At 32.8% G+C, this 12,712-nt stretch overlaps 2 long non-coding RNA genes across 2 annotated transcripts; one reads left to right on the top strand and one right to left on the bottom strand.

Moving 5' to 3' along the window:
* Positions 1–2,601: 2,601 nt before the first annotated feature.
* LOC112735933 (uncharacterized) lies at positions 2,602–4,460 on the bottom strand. Its single transcript, XR_003168628.3, has 3 exons — positions 4,137–4,460; positions 3,719–3,812; positions 2,602–2,905 (listed from the first exon to the last, which is right to left on the bottom strand). It is a non-coding gene; the product is annotated as an uncharacterized lncRNA (long non-coding RNA).
* A 5,935-nt stretch (positions 4,461–10,395) lies between these two features.
* LOC140178161 (uncharacterized) lies at positions 10,396–12,455 on the top strand. Its single transcript, XR_011870404.1, has 2 exons — positions 10,396–11,155; positions 12,295–12,455. It is a non-coding gene; the product is annotated as an uncharacterized lncRNA (long non-coding RNA).
* The last annotated feature ends 257 nt before the right edge of the window (positions 12,456–12,712 follow it).

The raw sequence follows: 12,712 nt of genomic DNA, 5'->3' as shown, positions 1-12,712 counted from the left end.
CTTCTTCAATGTTTTCTCCTTTTGTCTCCCAATCTGAGAAGTAAGAACCAAGTGAAGTAATAACTGATAAGCTTGAGCTGGAGATTGGAAGCACCCATACTATAACTGAAGTTTCTATACTTACTGACTTACTAACTCCACTAACTGAAAATTAGAATCTGACTATAACAACATATATGAAAAAAAGAACCACCGGTTAATAGAACCTAAAAGGAGAAATAGCTTATCAGTGAGATGGAGAGTGCCACCAAACGACTGGCTGAAGATCAATATTGATGCAACATTCTAATTATGTTTAAGGATGAAAATTGGTGAAATTTTTCACTTGAAAATTTCATTATCAATATTTTCTATATAAAAACTATAGCTGAAAAGAAAATTAAATGCTACTGGTAAAAGGAACAGCAACATAGTAAATTCACCAACTCTTGAAATGTGGAGGTCAGATTCCCTAGATTTAAGCTCCAAGGGAAGGAAAGATGACTAAAAAGTATTTGCAGAAGTTTATAACTAGCATGCCAGAAAAGATTTAGTCCCTTACAACATCTGCAAGAAAAAAGCTATTTAAAACAGAAAAGCATTCAAGGAATATTTTATTTATTATTAATTACAAGTTTATAACTAGCATGCCAGAAAAGAAAATGTCCTTAACACCAAGGTTGACATAAAAAATCTTAACTCAAAGCATCAAATTGATCTATATTTTCAAAGTCTTCATGGAAGTTGCTTTGGGTCACCAACCTTAGATAATTTACAAATGTCAGTATAACCTCTTACCTATAGCAAAAGTTCAAAAGCCTTTTTAAGTACACTTACCATTATGCATTTGGTTCCACTTGACTTTAAAAGCTGAAGAGGAACAAGAGTAGCAAGTTCTAGAGCCTGAAACGGAAAAACAGATCAGGCAAAAAAAGGAAACAAGATGATTGCAGATAAATTATCTATAACAGAACAAAGATATGTTTACTATGCCTAAATTAGGAACTGATCTCAGAAAACATCATAGCTTACAGCAGGTGAAGATGGAACTCCTTGTCCGTGTGGATGTGGCCCCTATGTTTTAGAAATATATAATTCATGGGTACACAAACAGGATCAAAGGAAACACATTTGACATTTCAGTATAGTAGTTTCTCTTATCCTATTGTGAACTATTGATTGATATCATTACAGTAGAAGCCAAACATTCATGGGCAATGAACAAGACAAGCTCCAATTTTTCATAAACCATGAAATAAATTGCATGAAAGTAGCTAGACTTACAATAGGAATGGCAGGATGAGTATAAACCCCTCCAGGTGAATAAAGTGCTGCATAAGGTGGCATCATAGGCTGAAAGAGGTGTTCTAGTTACTGCAACCCTGGATCAAGGTAACATAATTCATTATTAAATCATGATAATCAATAATCAATATGAATCAGAAGCAGGACTTCGAGAAAGCTATTAAATTATCCATTCCAGCAGTAACATGATAATGCAGTGCAATTTTGGTGTGGTGTTAGATCAATGGAATCAAATCATGTTTTAACTACAATAAGCAGATTATAGATCCAAAGTTATCAATCTACAGAGAAACAAAGAATGAAAAAACCATGGAGCAAAGTTCGACTTGGAATAGATTAAAAAAAAATATCACAGAATTGGGGGAAGAAAGAAATGAATCCAAGAACAGTGTGTGAAATTAGAAACTGATACAGATGTAATTACAGCTACAAATCTTTGATGTAATCACCCTGTAAAATTAAAAAGCAAAACAGAAGGAAAAGAGAAGATATTAGTGCTGAATTAGGAACATGGTGATGAAAGTGATTTGTAATCGTCAAACGAACTTAAAATATAGAATAAATGAAATCCTCAATTACCTATGAATTATTATAGGAACAAAAGGAACTAAACTAAAATAAGTTGTCCCATCATAGTGTGATACCTCACTTTGCATTATGCAACCTGAAAATGATAATAACAATAGAAAACACAAAGTGGCTTAGAAAGTACTGGAACCAAATTCGAATTGGTCTAGTAATAAAATAAAATAGAATATACCAATCAGATACTGGTAACAAAGATAAAAAAGAAAAAGGGCTAGCTTCAACTTAATTTTCCGATTCACGAAAAGGTTGCTATTGTATTCAAATTTCAAAGTTCTCTTTCCTACAACTAGATACTAGATATAATCCATCCGTCGACAAAATTCAAATTTGCCAAAGGGCTGCATCCATTATCAGGGGAACCAGACATTATAATATCCATCATTAGAATCATGGCTTTTAAGGACCCAGACATGGGGCTCTCTTCTTCAATATCCATCATTCCCCCAAGTTATCAAAGATATCAAATCCAACCATGCAAGCAAACAATTTTTACAAACACCCCTCTGAAATTCAGGATTATATTCGTTAGCCACAACCTCTATTCCAAGTTATAGATCTCGAATTTTACATGCACAAAAGAAAAACTAATATGAAGAAACAAAAACTTTATTTCTCAAATCATACATAGCTCTAACCATTTTAAGTAGCAATTGCCAACATGGAAAACTTCACAGAAAGATTTTGAACATAAAAGAAAAGAACGTGTCTGTTTTATGCAGCAGACTAAAAAATAACACAGAATTCGCTAAGTAATTCTTTAACCAAATTTTAAAATCAAAGAAGGAGGAGGAGGAGGAGATGGCATAACGTCCAAACTTATTTTAGAGATTGAGTTGATAAAATCATAAAATTGCATAGTGATTCAGATCTGAATACTTACGTGGATGCCAAGCTGAAACACAGTGTCGCAGATTCACTGTTCTGGCTCTTTGAACAAATAAGGAAGGATCATAACTTATAACCATTAAGACTTATCCAATTCATATGCACTGTGAAGTGTGGACAGTGTCAATAACGAACTCCAACAACTCACCTAAGATAATTTAGAAAAAAACATCATCACAAGAGGTAAAAAGGAAAATCACGTATAAATAAATACAAATATATATTATTACATATCATTGATCATTGAAGCTTCAAATAGATCACCACCGCTTTTAAAACGCAGACACGGCTTGAAAAACTAGTGAGACATATGAATGTGATATGAGTGACCCGTGATGTGAAGTGCAGATAACTCTTCAATGCAAGAGACAAAATTAAAAAATTGGGACTACTGGGTACAGATTACAGAGACAGCACACACACACACACAACACAACACAATCTCAATCCTGTTCTCACTCGCCATAAAAAATATAGAAAATAAGTCATTTGACTAACAACAAATAGTAACAAGTATGAAAATGAAAATAAAACAAAAGTAAAAATAAAAAAGAGGAGGAGGCTTACAACTCAGAGTCCAATAGATAAGTAAATCCTGAAATTTCAGCAGCTTTAGCTAGAGTAGATCTCCATTTTTGTACCTTGTCCTTGTCTTCCCTAGCTTCATGTTTAACAAAAAACAAAAACTCACACTCTTATTAAAAATACAAACTTACAAACTCACACTCTTATTAGGACTTTAGAATAATTTAAGAAAAATTTTGAATGTGCAAAACAGTAGCAAAAGCTAAGAAATATGCTCCATTTGGGTTTGGAAGCATCAACACCCACACCTAATCAATCCTGTTCTCACTCGCCATAAAAAATACAGAAAATAAGTCATTTGACTAACAACAAATAGTAACAAGTATGAAAATGAAAATAAAACAAAAGTAAAAATAAAAAAGAGGAGGAGGCTTACAACTCAGAGTCCAATGGATAAGTAAATCCTGAAATTTCAGCAGCTTTAGCTAGAGCAGATCTCCATTTTTGTACCTTGTCCTTGTCTTCCCTAGCTTCATGTTTAACAAAAAACACAAACTCACACTCTTATTAAAAACACAAGCTCACACTCTTATTAGGACTTTAGAATAATTTAAGAAAAAAATTGAATGTGCAAAACAGTAGCAAAAGCTAAGAAATATGCTCCATTTGGGTTTGGAAGCATCAACACCCACACCTAATCAGAGTTCTAATAATAAAAAATCAACACCCAAACCCTTAATCAGAATCTTAATAATCAAAATCAACACCCACATCCCTAAATTCACAAAATCTGATAATCAAAATCCCTATTCCCTAACCTGCATATTAATTAAACAATAAAATTAATTATTTACCTGAGAAGAAGACCGGAGAAGAGAGCGGAGCAGAAGGAGCGGGACTAGCAGCGCACAGCAGTGGCGAGGAAGTAATAGAGAAGAAGAAGACGACCGGGCCAAGCAGAGAAGCGTCAGTGGTCACCGAGAAGCAGGGCAGCACCGTAGGTCGTCATTCGTCGAACGTCAATCGTCGGTCGTCACCGTCGTCATTCGAACGACGAGCTTCGCCGGTGACTGGTGTGAGACACGGAGGGCTGAGAAGACGAGGAGGGGAGGAGGGTGCCACTGCGTGCTGGGAGTGCGTGGTGCGTGCTGGGAGAGTTTTGTGAAGTAATGGAGTGAATGGAGTGAATCTTCAACTAGGGTTTTTAATATTTCCGACGGATTTCATTTAAATTACAGACGGAAAAATCCGTCTGTAACCATTCCACGGAAAAAAATTAATTTTTCTGACGGAATTATAGACGGATTTTCTTTTTCGTCTGTAATTTATACTAATCTATTTTTTTTGTTTTTCGACAAAAAAATCCCTCTGAAATTCCGTCTGTATTTCAGTGGGATAAAATCCGTCGGAAATATCCGTCTGTAATAACTAGTTTTCTAGTAGTGTAGTAATCGTTTCTATGATTTTTATGATTTCTTTCAATTTTTTTCATAACACCGATTAAATATATCTATGACTCTACATTGTAGGAGTAATTGGCGGTGAGATTTCGGGATTAGGAAGCATCTTGAGAGGAACAGAAAGGAACAGAGAAAGTGTAACATCCTACCACACTGAGCTTTACGCTTAAGCCGTAAAACAAAGGTTGTGTGGTATTATGACCTCTACAATATAATGTATACATATAATAGCAGAAAGATTATAATATACTAGGAGCCTTAAAGAGTAGATGAAATAAAAATCGCAAAATAAAATCGCAACGCTCAAGAAACAAGTTAACTTGCGTGCTAAGAAAACTATAACTATCGAACATAAGATAACAATAGTAGGAATATAGTGCCAAAGATACAAAATAACAAGCTCCTAACTCAGCCCGCGAAGCCAAGGCTGGCCGGAGAATATTTACATATATATATATATATATATATACATACATATCCAAAACCCAAATATACATAAACAAAATCCTGTCTCTTCATAAACCTCTAAGAGGATAAAAAAGAATAAGTTATGCAGAGAGAAAGCTAAGTACATATATATACATCACTGTACAACAACATAACCCAGTAACCACTTTACTTCAGGTGTCTAGACGCCTAACGAGATGCCTCTCGACCTGCATCTGTAAAACAATAACATAGTATGGAATGAGAACCGGAGGTTCTCAGTATGCTAAAGGTGTCACACACATAATATATAAGGTCCTGGGAATGCCAGAGGCAATCCTAGAATGCCGACACTCAGATTATAGAGTTTAAAGTATTAAACAGAAGCCATAAAATGTGGTTTACTAAAAGTATCTAAACCTAACTTAACTTAATCTTAAATCTAAGTCCCGTACTGCCATTCCTCCATAGCTCCATCTCCGTTAGCGTTTCACAGACAAATAAACAAATAAAGGCAAGCACAAGAAAGTTACAAATATTATAGGTAACAAATATACATTTAACATGGCAAGTACACTTAGGCACACCCAGTTAATGCACAAACAAGTAATTCAAGTAGTATGCATATGATGCATGCCTGTCCTATGGCTGATGAGGCTCATCTGTCGGTTATCCAGCCAACCCGACAAGTTCGAAAACCTTAGACTGTCCCTCGACGTGCATCCCCAAGAGTCTATGCATAGCTTTTTCTCAAATAATCAATATTGCTCAATGGGGGTTAACATTCCCGGGAATTTATAAGTGCCCAGTCACCCTTACGTCGTAGGGTCAACAGAGTATCGAGTTTTCAACCTAGTACACGTGGTGGCACGCCACGGTACTTTATCCAGAGAATTTCGTATCTCAGATTATTTAATCATTCAAGGCAAGTATCATACATAATCAAATTTGAATAATCCATCCAAGTATCATATATGATCACCCGTAACATTTCATAATCAATTCATCACTTTTTAGCTTTACTTCACCTTCAAGTTATCCCCATCTCCTAACTTCATCTGATTATCAAGTTTAATACCACTATTTATGACTAAAGGAATGAAAATAGAGGTTTAGAAGTTCGAAATATAGTTTAAGATGCTGAAAACCATGTTTGGTGAAATAGGGGCCACGCGTACGCGTGTGAGTGTGAAGGTGCAGCTCGCGTGCGCATCCCTTTGTCATGCATACACGTGGGTGAAAACTTCATGTCACGCGTGCGCGTGGGTTGCGTGGACGTACATTCTTAAAAAAAAGGATCAACCAGAAAGCTGCATACCATGAAGTGTTTAGCTGCAGAATTCACAAATTTAACACCAAAACTTCCAACGGGCATAACTCAATCATTTTAAATCGTTTTTCTTCCGTTCTTCAAACGGCATAAACTTCACGAATCCAATGTTCATTTAAAACAAGTTGAAATCAATTTAGCGTTCCGGAAACTAAGTTATAGCCTGTCGAAGTTCGGCCCAAGACCAAAGTTTGGTAAACTTGCCAAAATCTCTTTTTCATTCAAACATTTCCCATAATTCCAAAACAACCTCCTACACGTACAAGCACCAAAATACCCTTCTCCCTCAACACAACAACCACCATAAAATCATTTTCCACTCCAACAATAAACATGTATATACAAGCCAAATCCTCCAACAATAATTATATTTACATACCAAATTTCACAATCAAACCATAGCTTACAAATCACATAATTATATCCTCAAATCAATAATTAACAATTTACCAATCCTTCAACTAATCAGCACCATACCAATCCATATGTAACAACAAGATACTAAACCACAATATACACATACGTTCCAACTTATCCTATGGTCATCTAGCCTAAGTTTTCACAGAACATTATATATTAAATGCAAGAAACCTAAACCATACCTTGGCCGATTTCCACGTAGCGACCAAAGCAATTTAATAAAAGCCAAGACAGCCCCTCAAAAGCTCAATACACTCTAAGCTTAGCTTCCTCCAAGTTCCAATATTCACAATTTCAAACTCCAATTATTTATTCACAACCTAATACGCATTTATAACACATATCTACCCAATTTAATTTCCAAAACACAAATTTAATAAAAATAAAATAGAATTGTAGTATCCTTACCTTACCCAAGCTTCACATAAGTAAGAGTGAACATTTTTCTCAGGCTAATTGGATCCTAAAACATTAGAAATCAAAGAAATTCAACATCTCTTCCAATTTTGGAAAATTGGGGGAAAAGAGTGGCTGAGAGTAATTAATAGTTTACTTATGAAATTGTTCTGGTAGAAACGTAGAACTCGACACGGTGGACGCGTGGCCGCAAACGGTGCGGCGATCGGAGCTTGGACAGAGGAGTTACAGGGGTTGGAATTCACCGTAAGGGTTTCAGTGAGTTTTCTCTTCTTTCCTTCCCTGGAAGGCTTTCAGCTTCGTTTCTGCTGAAATGAAGAAGAGAAAGGCTTAGGTTCATTTTAATTGCTGGGTTGGTTGGGTCCAGTTCAACCGGTTCGGCCCGTTCGGTCCAATTTTGGATCGTTTTCTTCTAAATTAGTGTCAAAATTTTCGTTTCAATGAGCTCTATCCTAATTTGATATAATATTCACATTTCTAATCTTCCTTATTAAAAATTAGTTTATTGACTAATTATCTACTAATTTAACGGAGTTTACAGAAAGGACAAGAAAACAATTTATTGAGAGAAACAGAAAAGACAAGGACTCCAAATTCAAGTTGATTTCCTTAATTATCTCTCTACAATTCAGATTTTCACCAGCAACACTTTTAGGTATATATATATATATATATATATATATATATATATATATATATATATATATATATATATATATATATATATATATATATATATATATATATATATATATATATATATATATATTCCTTATGAAAATTGAAATGGACTCTTGATTTGTTACTAGCAACTACTTCATTCTCCATTTTTTCATTTTTCATGTATTAAGAACAAAGAACTCGCTTATTCCGTTTTTATCGCTTTCCGACATTCTCTTTTTTCTTCACACTTCTCTTTGTAAGTATCTTCTCTTCTCTTTCTTGTTCAGATTTACTTACTTATTCTTCTCTGCATGTCAATAGTGAAAGCAAAGACGTGGTATGTCGGAGCCTTGTTTACTTAATTAGACCCTTTTATTTTTCTTCTAAGTTCTGACCTAAACCTTGGCCTTGCTGTTAAATTTCCAATTAAATTTTGTTTTAATGAATTATTGCATTTTGTGACTTATGATGATTGTGATACAGAGTTAGATACCAATATAAATAAGAAGGATAAATCCTAAACCATAGCTCCTTAATTTTTTTTACTTCTTAGCTCATGTCTATTTAAAAAAAATAATTATTATACTAAGAAGATCTATAAGATTATAGTAGCTAAGTTTAGATAATATTAAAATGAGCTTTTATTAAGTATGAATTTTAAATGTTTTTTTTAATTGAATTTCAAAGGTCTTATTTTTAGAAATTTAAGATTTTTATTGTTATGTTAAATGTTGATTGCAATTAGCTATATAATGTTGGGTTATAATATATATATATATATATATATATATATATATATATATATATATATATAAACAAGATATCATTTTAAACTTAAAGAACGTGCATGCCTTCCTTCTTAGGTTATTTTAATCTTTTCAATTTAATTTGTGTCTTATCTTAACAAAAAGACCAATCAATATCATCATGATTATTTTTTTAGTCAATGATGTTGAGTTTGAGCATTTTGAGTTGATTATCCCTGGAAAATAGCTAAATAGATTAACTAGCATTTCAGTATTGAAATTATTTTTTGTTTCATTCTTGTCATCCAGGTTTTTTATTGTTAATGAGAGTAACTGATGTAACATTCTGTGCCACTCTGGCCACCTCACTAGTTGCACGTCAGAGATCAAAATTTATGGCTACATTTTAAATTTGCTTACAGATTTGATTGGCAGTATCTCTTCTTACCGATGGTCTTGCTGTAACGTTAGTTGTGACTGCAATTCTTATAAATAATTAGAAATTATGGGTAGCCAATGTTGGATATTCATGAGTTGTTCTGTCAAGGAGATGGGAGGCTGTACAGATGACTATTGACCATGAATCTAATACTGAGCAGGGCAACATTAAAAACAGAGGTGACTTTGTCTCTGAAAATCGTATAATCTTTTACTGTCTTTATCACAACCTCTCTAGAATTAAATTTCATTCCGACGACAAATTCACTATCTGCAGTAATAGATAGATCTTCAACAACACCACGAAATATGTTTACACACTGCAAGATCTAATTCTACAAATTCAATATTTAACTTACTAATTAAAATAGTGTGCTCGCAACTACATACTTGCATTGGTATATTCTTGAAATTCTAGTGTATTTATAGCCTCGAGATCCAAAACGTGCATGAAAGATGGCTCTTTATATGGATGCTCACTTACTAGTCCATTTGCAAAGTCCTCTACATCTGACTTGATGATGCAGTATGCTTGATCCTCATCTATATTAGGATCAATGAAATAATAGTTGCCTTCGTATTTCTCTTTGCTTTCCCTGTTATAACCTTCCTAATTGAAATTCAGGTCAGGTTTTTCGACGATATTAGATAATTGTTCGAACTCCACATCACTACGATGAAACATTTGTAACAAAAGTTTTGTGTCAAATTTAAAATTGTTACAAAAGATGATTTTTTGTAACAATAACTGGTGATTATTATAGAATAATAATGTTTTGTAACAACAATACAAGTTGTTACAAAACGTGCTAATATTTTGCAACAACCTATTTTTTTGTTACAAATTATGATAGATTTTGTAACGAACTGGTATTTTGTTACAAAATTTTATTATCTTTTGTAATAAAGGATAAAGTAGTTGCTTAAATTCAACTTATTTTGTAATAAAATATCTTTTTGTTTCAAAAACTCCAATTGTTTTATAACAAAAAATTAATTTGTTACAAAATTCAGTATTGTTTGTAACAATTTATTTGTTTGTCATAAAATATAAGTATTTTTTTTTGTAACTAAAAAAATTATTTTAAAATATTAAAATCTTTAAGAGTAAAAAAAACTTGTTTATATAATTGTTTTAGGATAATTTTATTTTGTTTCAAAAATTAAAATTTTTAAATATTATTTGTATTCATTAATTATTTTTGACAAAAAATTAAAGATTAAATAATTAATTTTTAAAAATTATAGATATTATTTTATATTCTTTCAAAAAATTAATATATAATTCTTACTAATAATCAAATTTTAAATGTTAACTAAAAATTAATTTTTGAAACTTAAAAAAGTTTAATTGCATTGTTAAACACAAATAAAAATAAAATAATTAAATGTAAAAAGAAAAGTAAAAAAATAAAAAACCCTAACTCTCTCACTTTCACTCCTTTTTCAACCCTCTCTGCACTTGCACTCCATAGTGTAGCTGAACAATGGAGCTTCTGGAAGAAGAAGCACCTCTCTCTCTCTCTCTCTCTCTCTCTCTCTCTCTCTCTCTCTCTCTCTCTCTCTAGGGTACAAAGACCTCAAGCTCCCAAATCCTAATCTCCCATTCTCAGACCCTTTGTGAATGCTTGTTCAGACACCCACCGGCCATCGTCATTGGCCTCACGGTGTTCTTCCTCGGAATCGCCTGCCCTGCTTTCGTGCTACACAGCTTCTCCGCACTGCACTACTTGCCAGAGAACCTTAGTCACAACGCCACCAACAGCGGCCGCGAAGTGTGAAGGTTACTGCTCTGTTCGTGGTCCTTTTCTCCTCGTTGTTGCTGCTCCTCTTCTTCTCCTGCTCCTCTTCTTCTTGGCACTGCTCCTCTTTTTCTTGGTGCTGCTCATATTCTTTTCGGCGCTGATGCTCTTTTGGTGAAGAAGATCACAAGCCCTACTCAGCTGCTCCTTTTCTTCTCGGCGCTGGTTCTGGTAATGTTTCTAAACTATTTTTTTCATTCTAAAATAAGATTAAGGTCTGAGCTTTGTATATTATAATTTATAATGCTGGGTTTGTTAGGAACTTGTTATTATAATTTATAAGGTTGATTTATTGTTCTGAACTTCTGATTATTATTGATTTATTCTCTTTGTTTTGTTCTGAACTATTTTGATTTTAATTGCACAAAATGTTGATTTGTTACTTTGTTCTCCATATTTGATTGTGATTTATTCTGATTTTAATTAAAATATGTTCTGATTATTGTTGATTTGTTATTCTTAATTGGTTCTAATTTATTTTTATTCTAATAAAAACATGTTTTGATTATTGTTCATTTGTTCTGATTTTAATTAAAATATGTCAATCGATGGCAAAGCTTGAAATAATTATTAGAGGAGGCAAAAAATTCTTGTCAAAGACCATTCTAATATGTTACATTTGAATTAAAAGAAATTATAGGCGATGTGCGTGAGGGTTAAACCTGGGATAACTAAGTTCTTACTCCTTGAACAAAGTAATATTAATGTTTTATAAAAAATTTGGAGGGCCATCACTCTCCATTGTTAAAGCTAAACTTCACCACTTATGTCAATACTTAATTATTGGTGATTTGTTGTCGAATACCATCTTATTAGATTTTCTATTTTACTAGCACTGTGTTCTTTTAAGGTCTGTGCATTGTTATTGATGAATTTAAGGGCAGCATGGGAGAATGAAGTTAGAGACAAAAAATCTTAAAGATGGTAAATGCAATGAATGGAAAAGAAAAAGGAAAGTTTAATAGTCTTAGACAATTAAAGGTACATATAAAATTGTTTATGGTTTTAATACATATTCATAGATGATTGATATATTACTAGTCTAGTTTAATTGTATATAGATTTATTTATTACATGTTAGTTGTGCCATGGTTGAAAAATAATTTAGTTTGATAAATTTAGTTGTGTATTGGTTGAAAAATAAGTAATGAATTGATTGTTTTTTATGGAACCATAAACGGTGGAAATATACAAGTTTTAAGGGAGGTTCTGCCATATTTTTTCTAAAAATTTTGAAAAGTGAATGAAAACAATTGTACTTAGTATTATATGTTGTTTCTAATTTTTGTTTTGATTTTTTCTATTTACAGGAGTGCTAAAATGGTAACAACATGCTACCTAAAGAAATCAAGAATATTTTTATTCATAGAGACACTAATCTATATTAGATTTTTAACTTTTGGTTGAACGTGTAGAAGAAATATAACTTGTGAAACTAATCAATATAGACTAGAACGTTATTTTGTTTTAACTTGTTATTTAACTTGTGGCATTTTTTTTTTTATTTGTGGAAGTTTATAACTCCGACCAAATGGTTTGTAGGGGTTTCTAAAATCCCCAAAATTTGAGGTGCCACGAGGTCTTTTGTGGGGGGTTTTTAAAACCTCCACAATCTATTCAGTGGGGGTTTTGTGAGTGTTTAGTGGGGGTTTTATATTGAACTTTTGTGGCAGTTTAAAACTCCCACAAATTAATTTTTTAATTTAACACAAATTAACCGAAGCCGAT

Source organism: Arachis hypogaea, chromosome 13, assembly GCF_003086295.3.
Source record: "Arachis hypogaea cultivar Tifrunner chromosome 13, arahy.Tifrunner.gnm2.J5K5, whole genome shotgun sequence".
Classification (NCBI taxonomy): Eukaryota; Viridiplantae; Streptophyta; class Magnoliopsida; order Fabales; family Fabaceae; genus Arachis; species Arachis hypogaea.
This window is presented reverse-complemented; position numbering and strand designations above follow the sequence as displayed.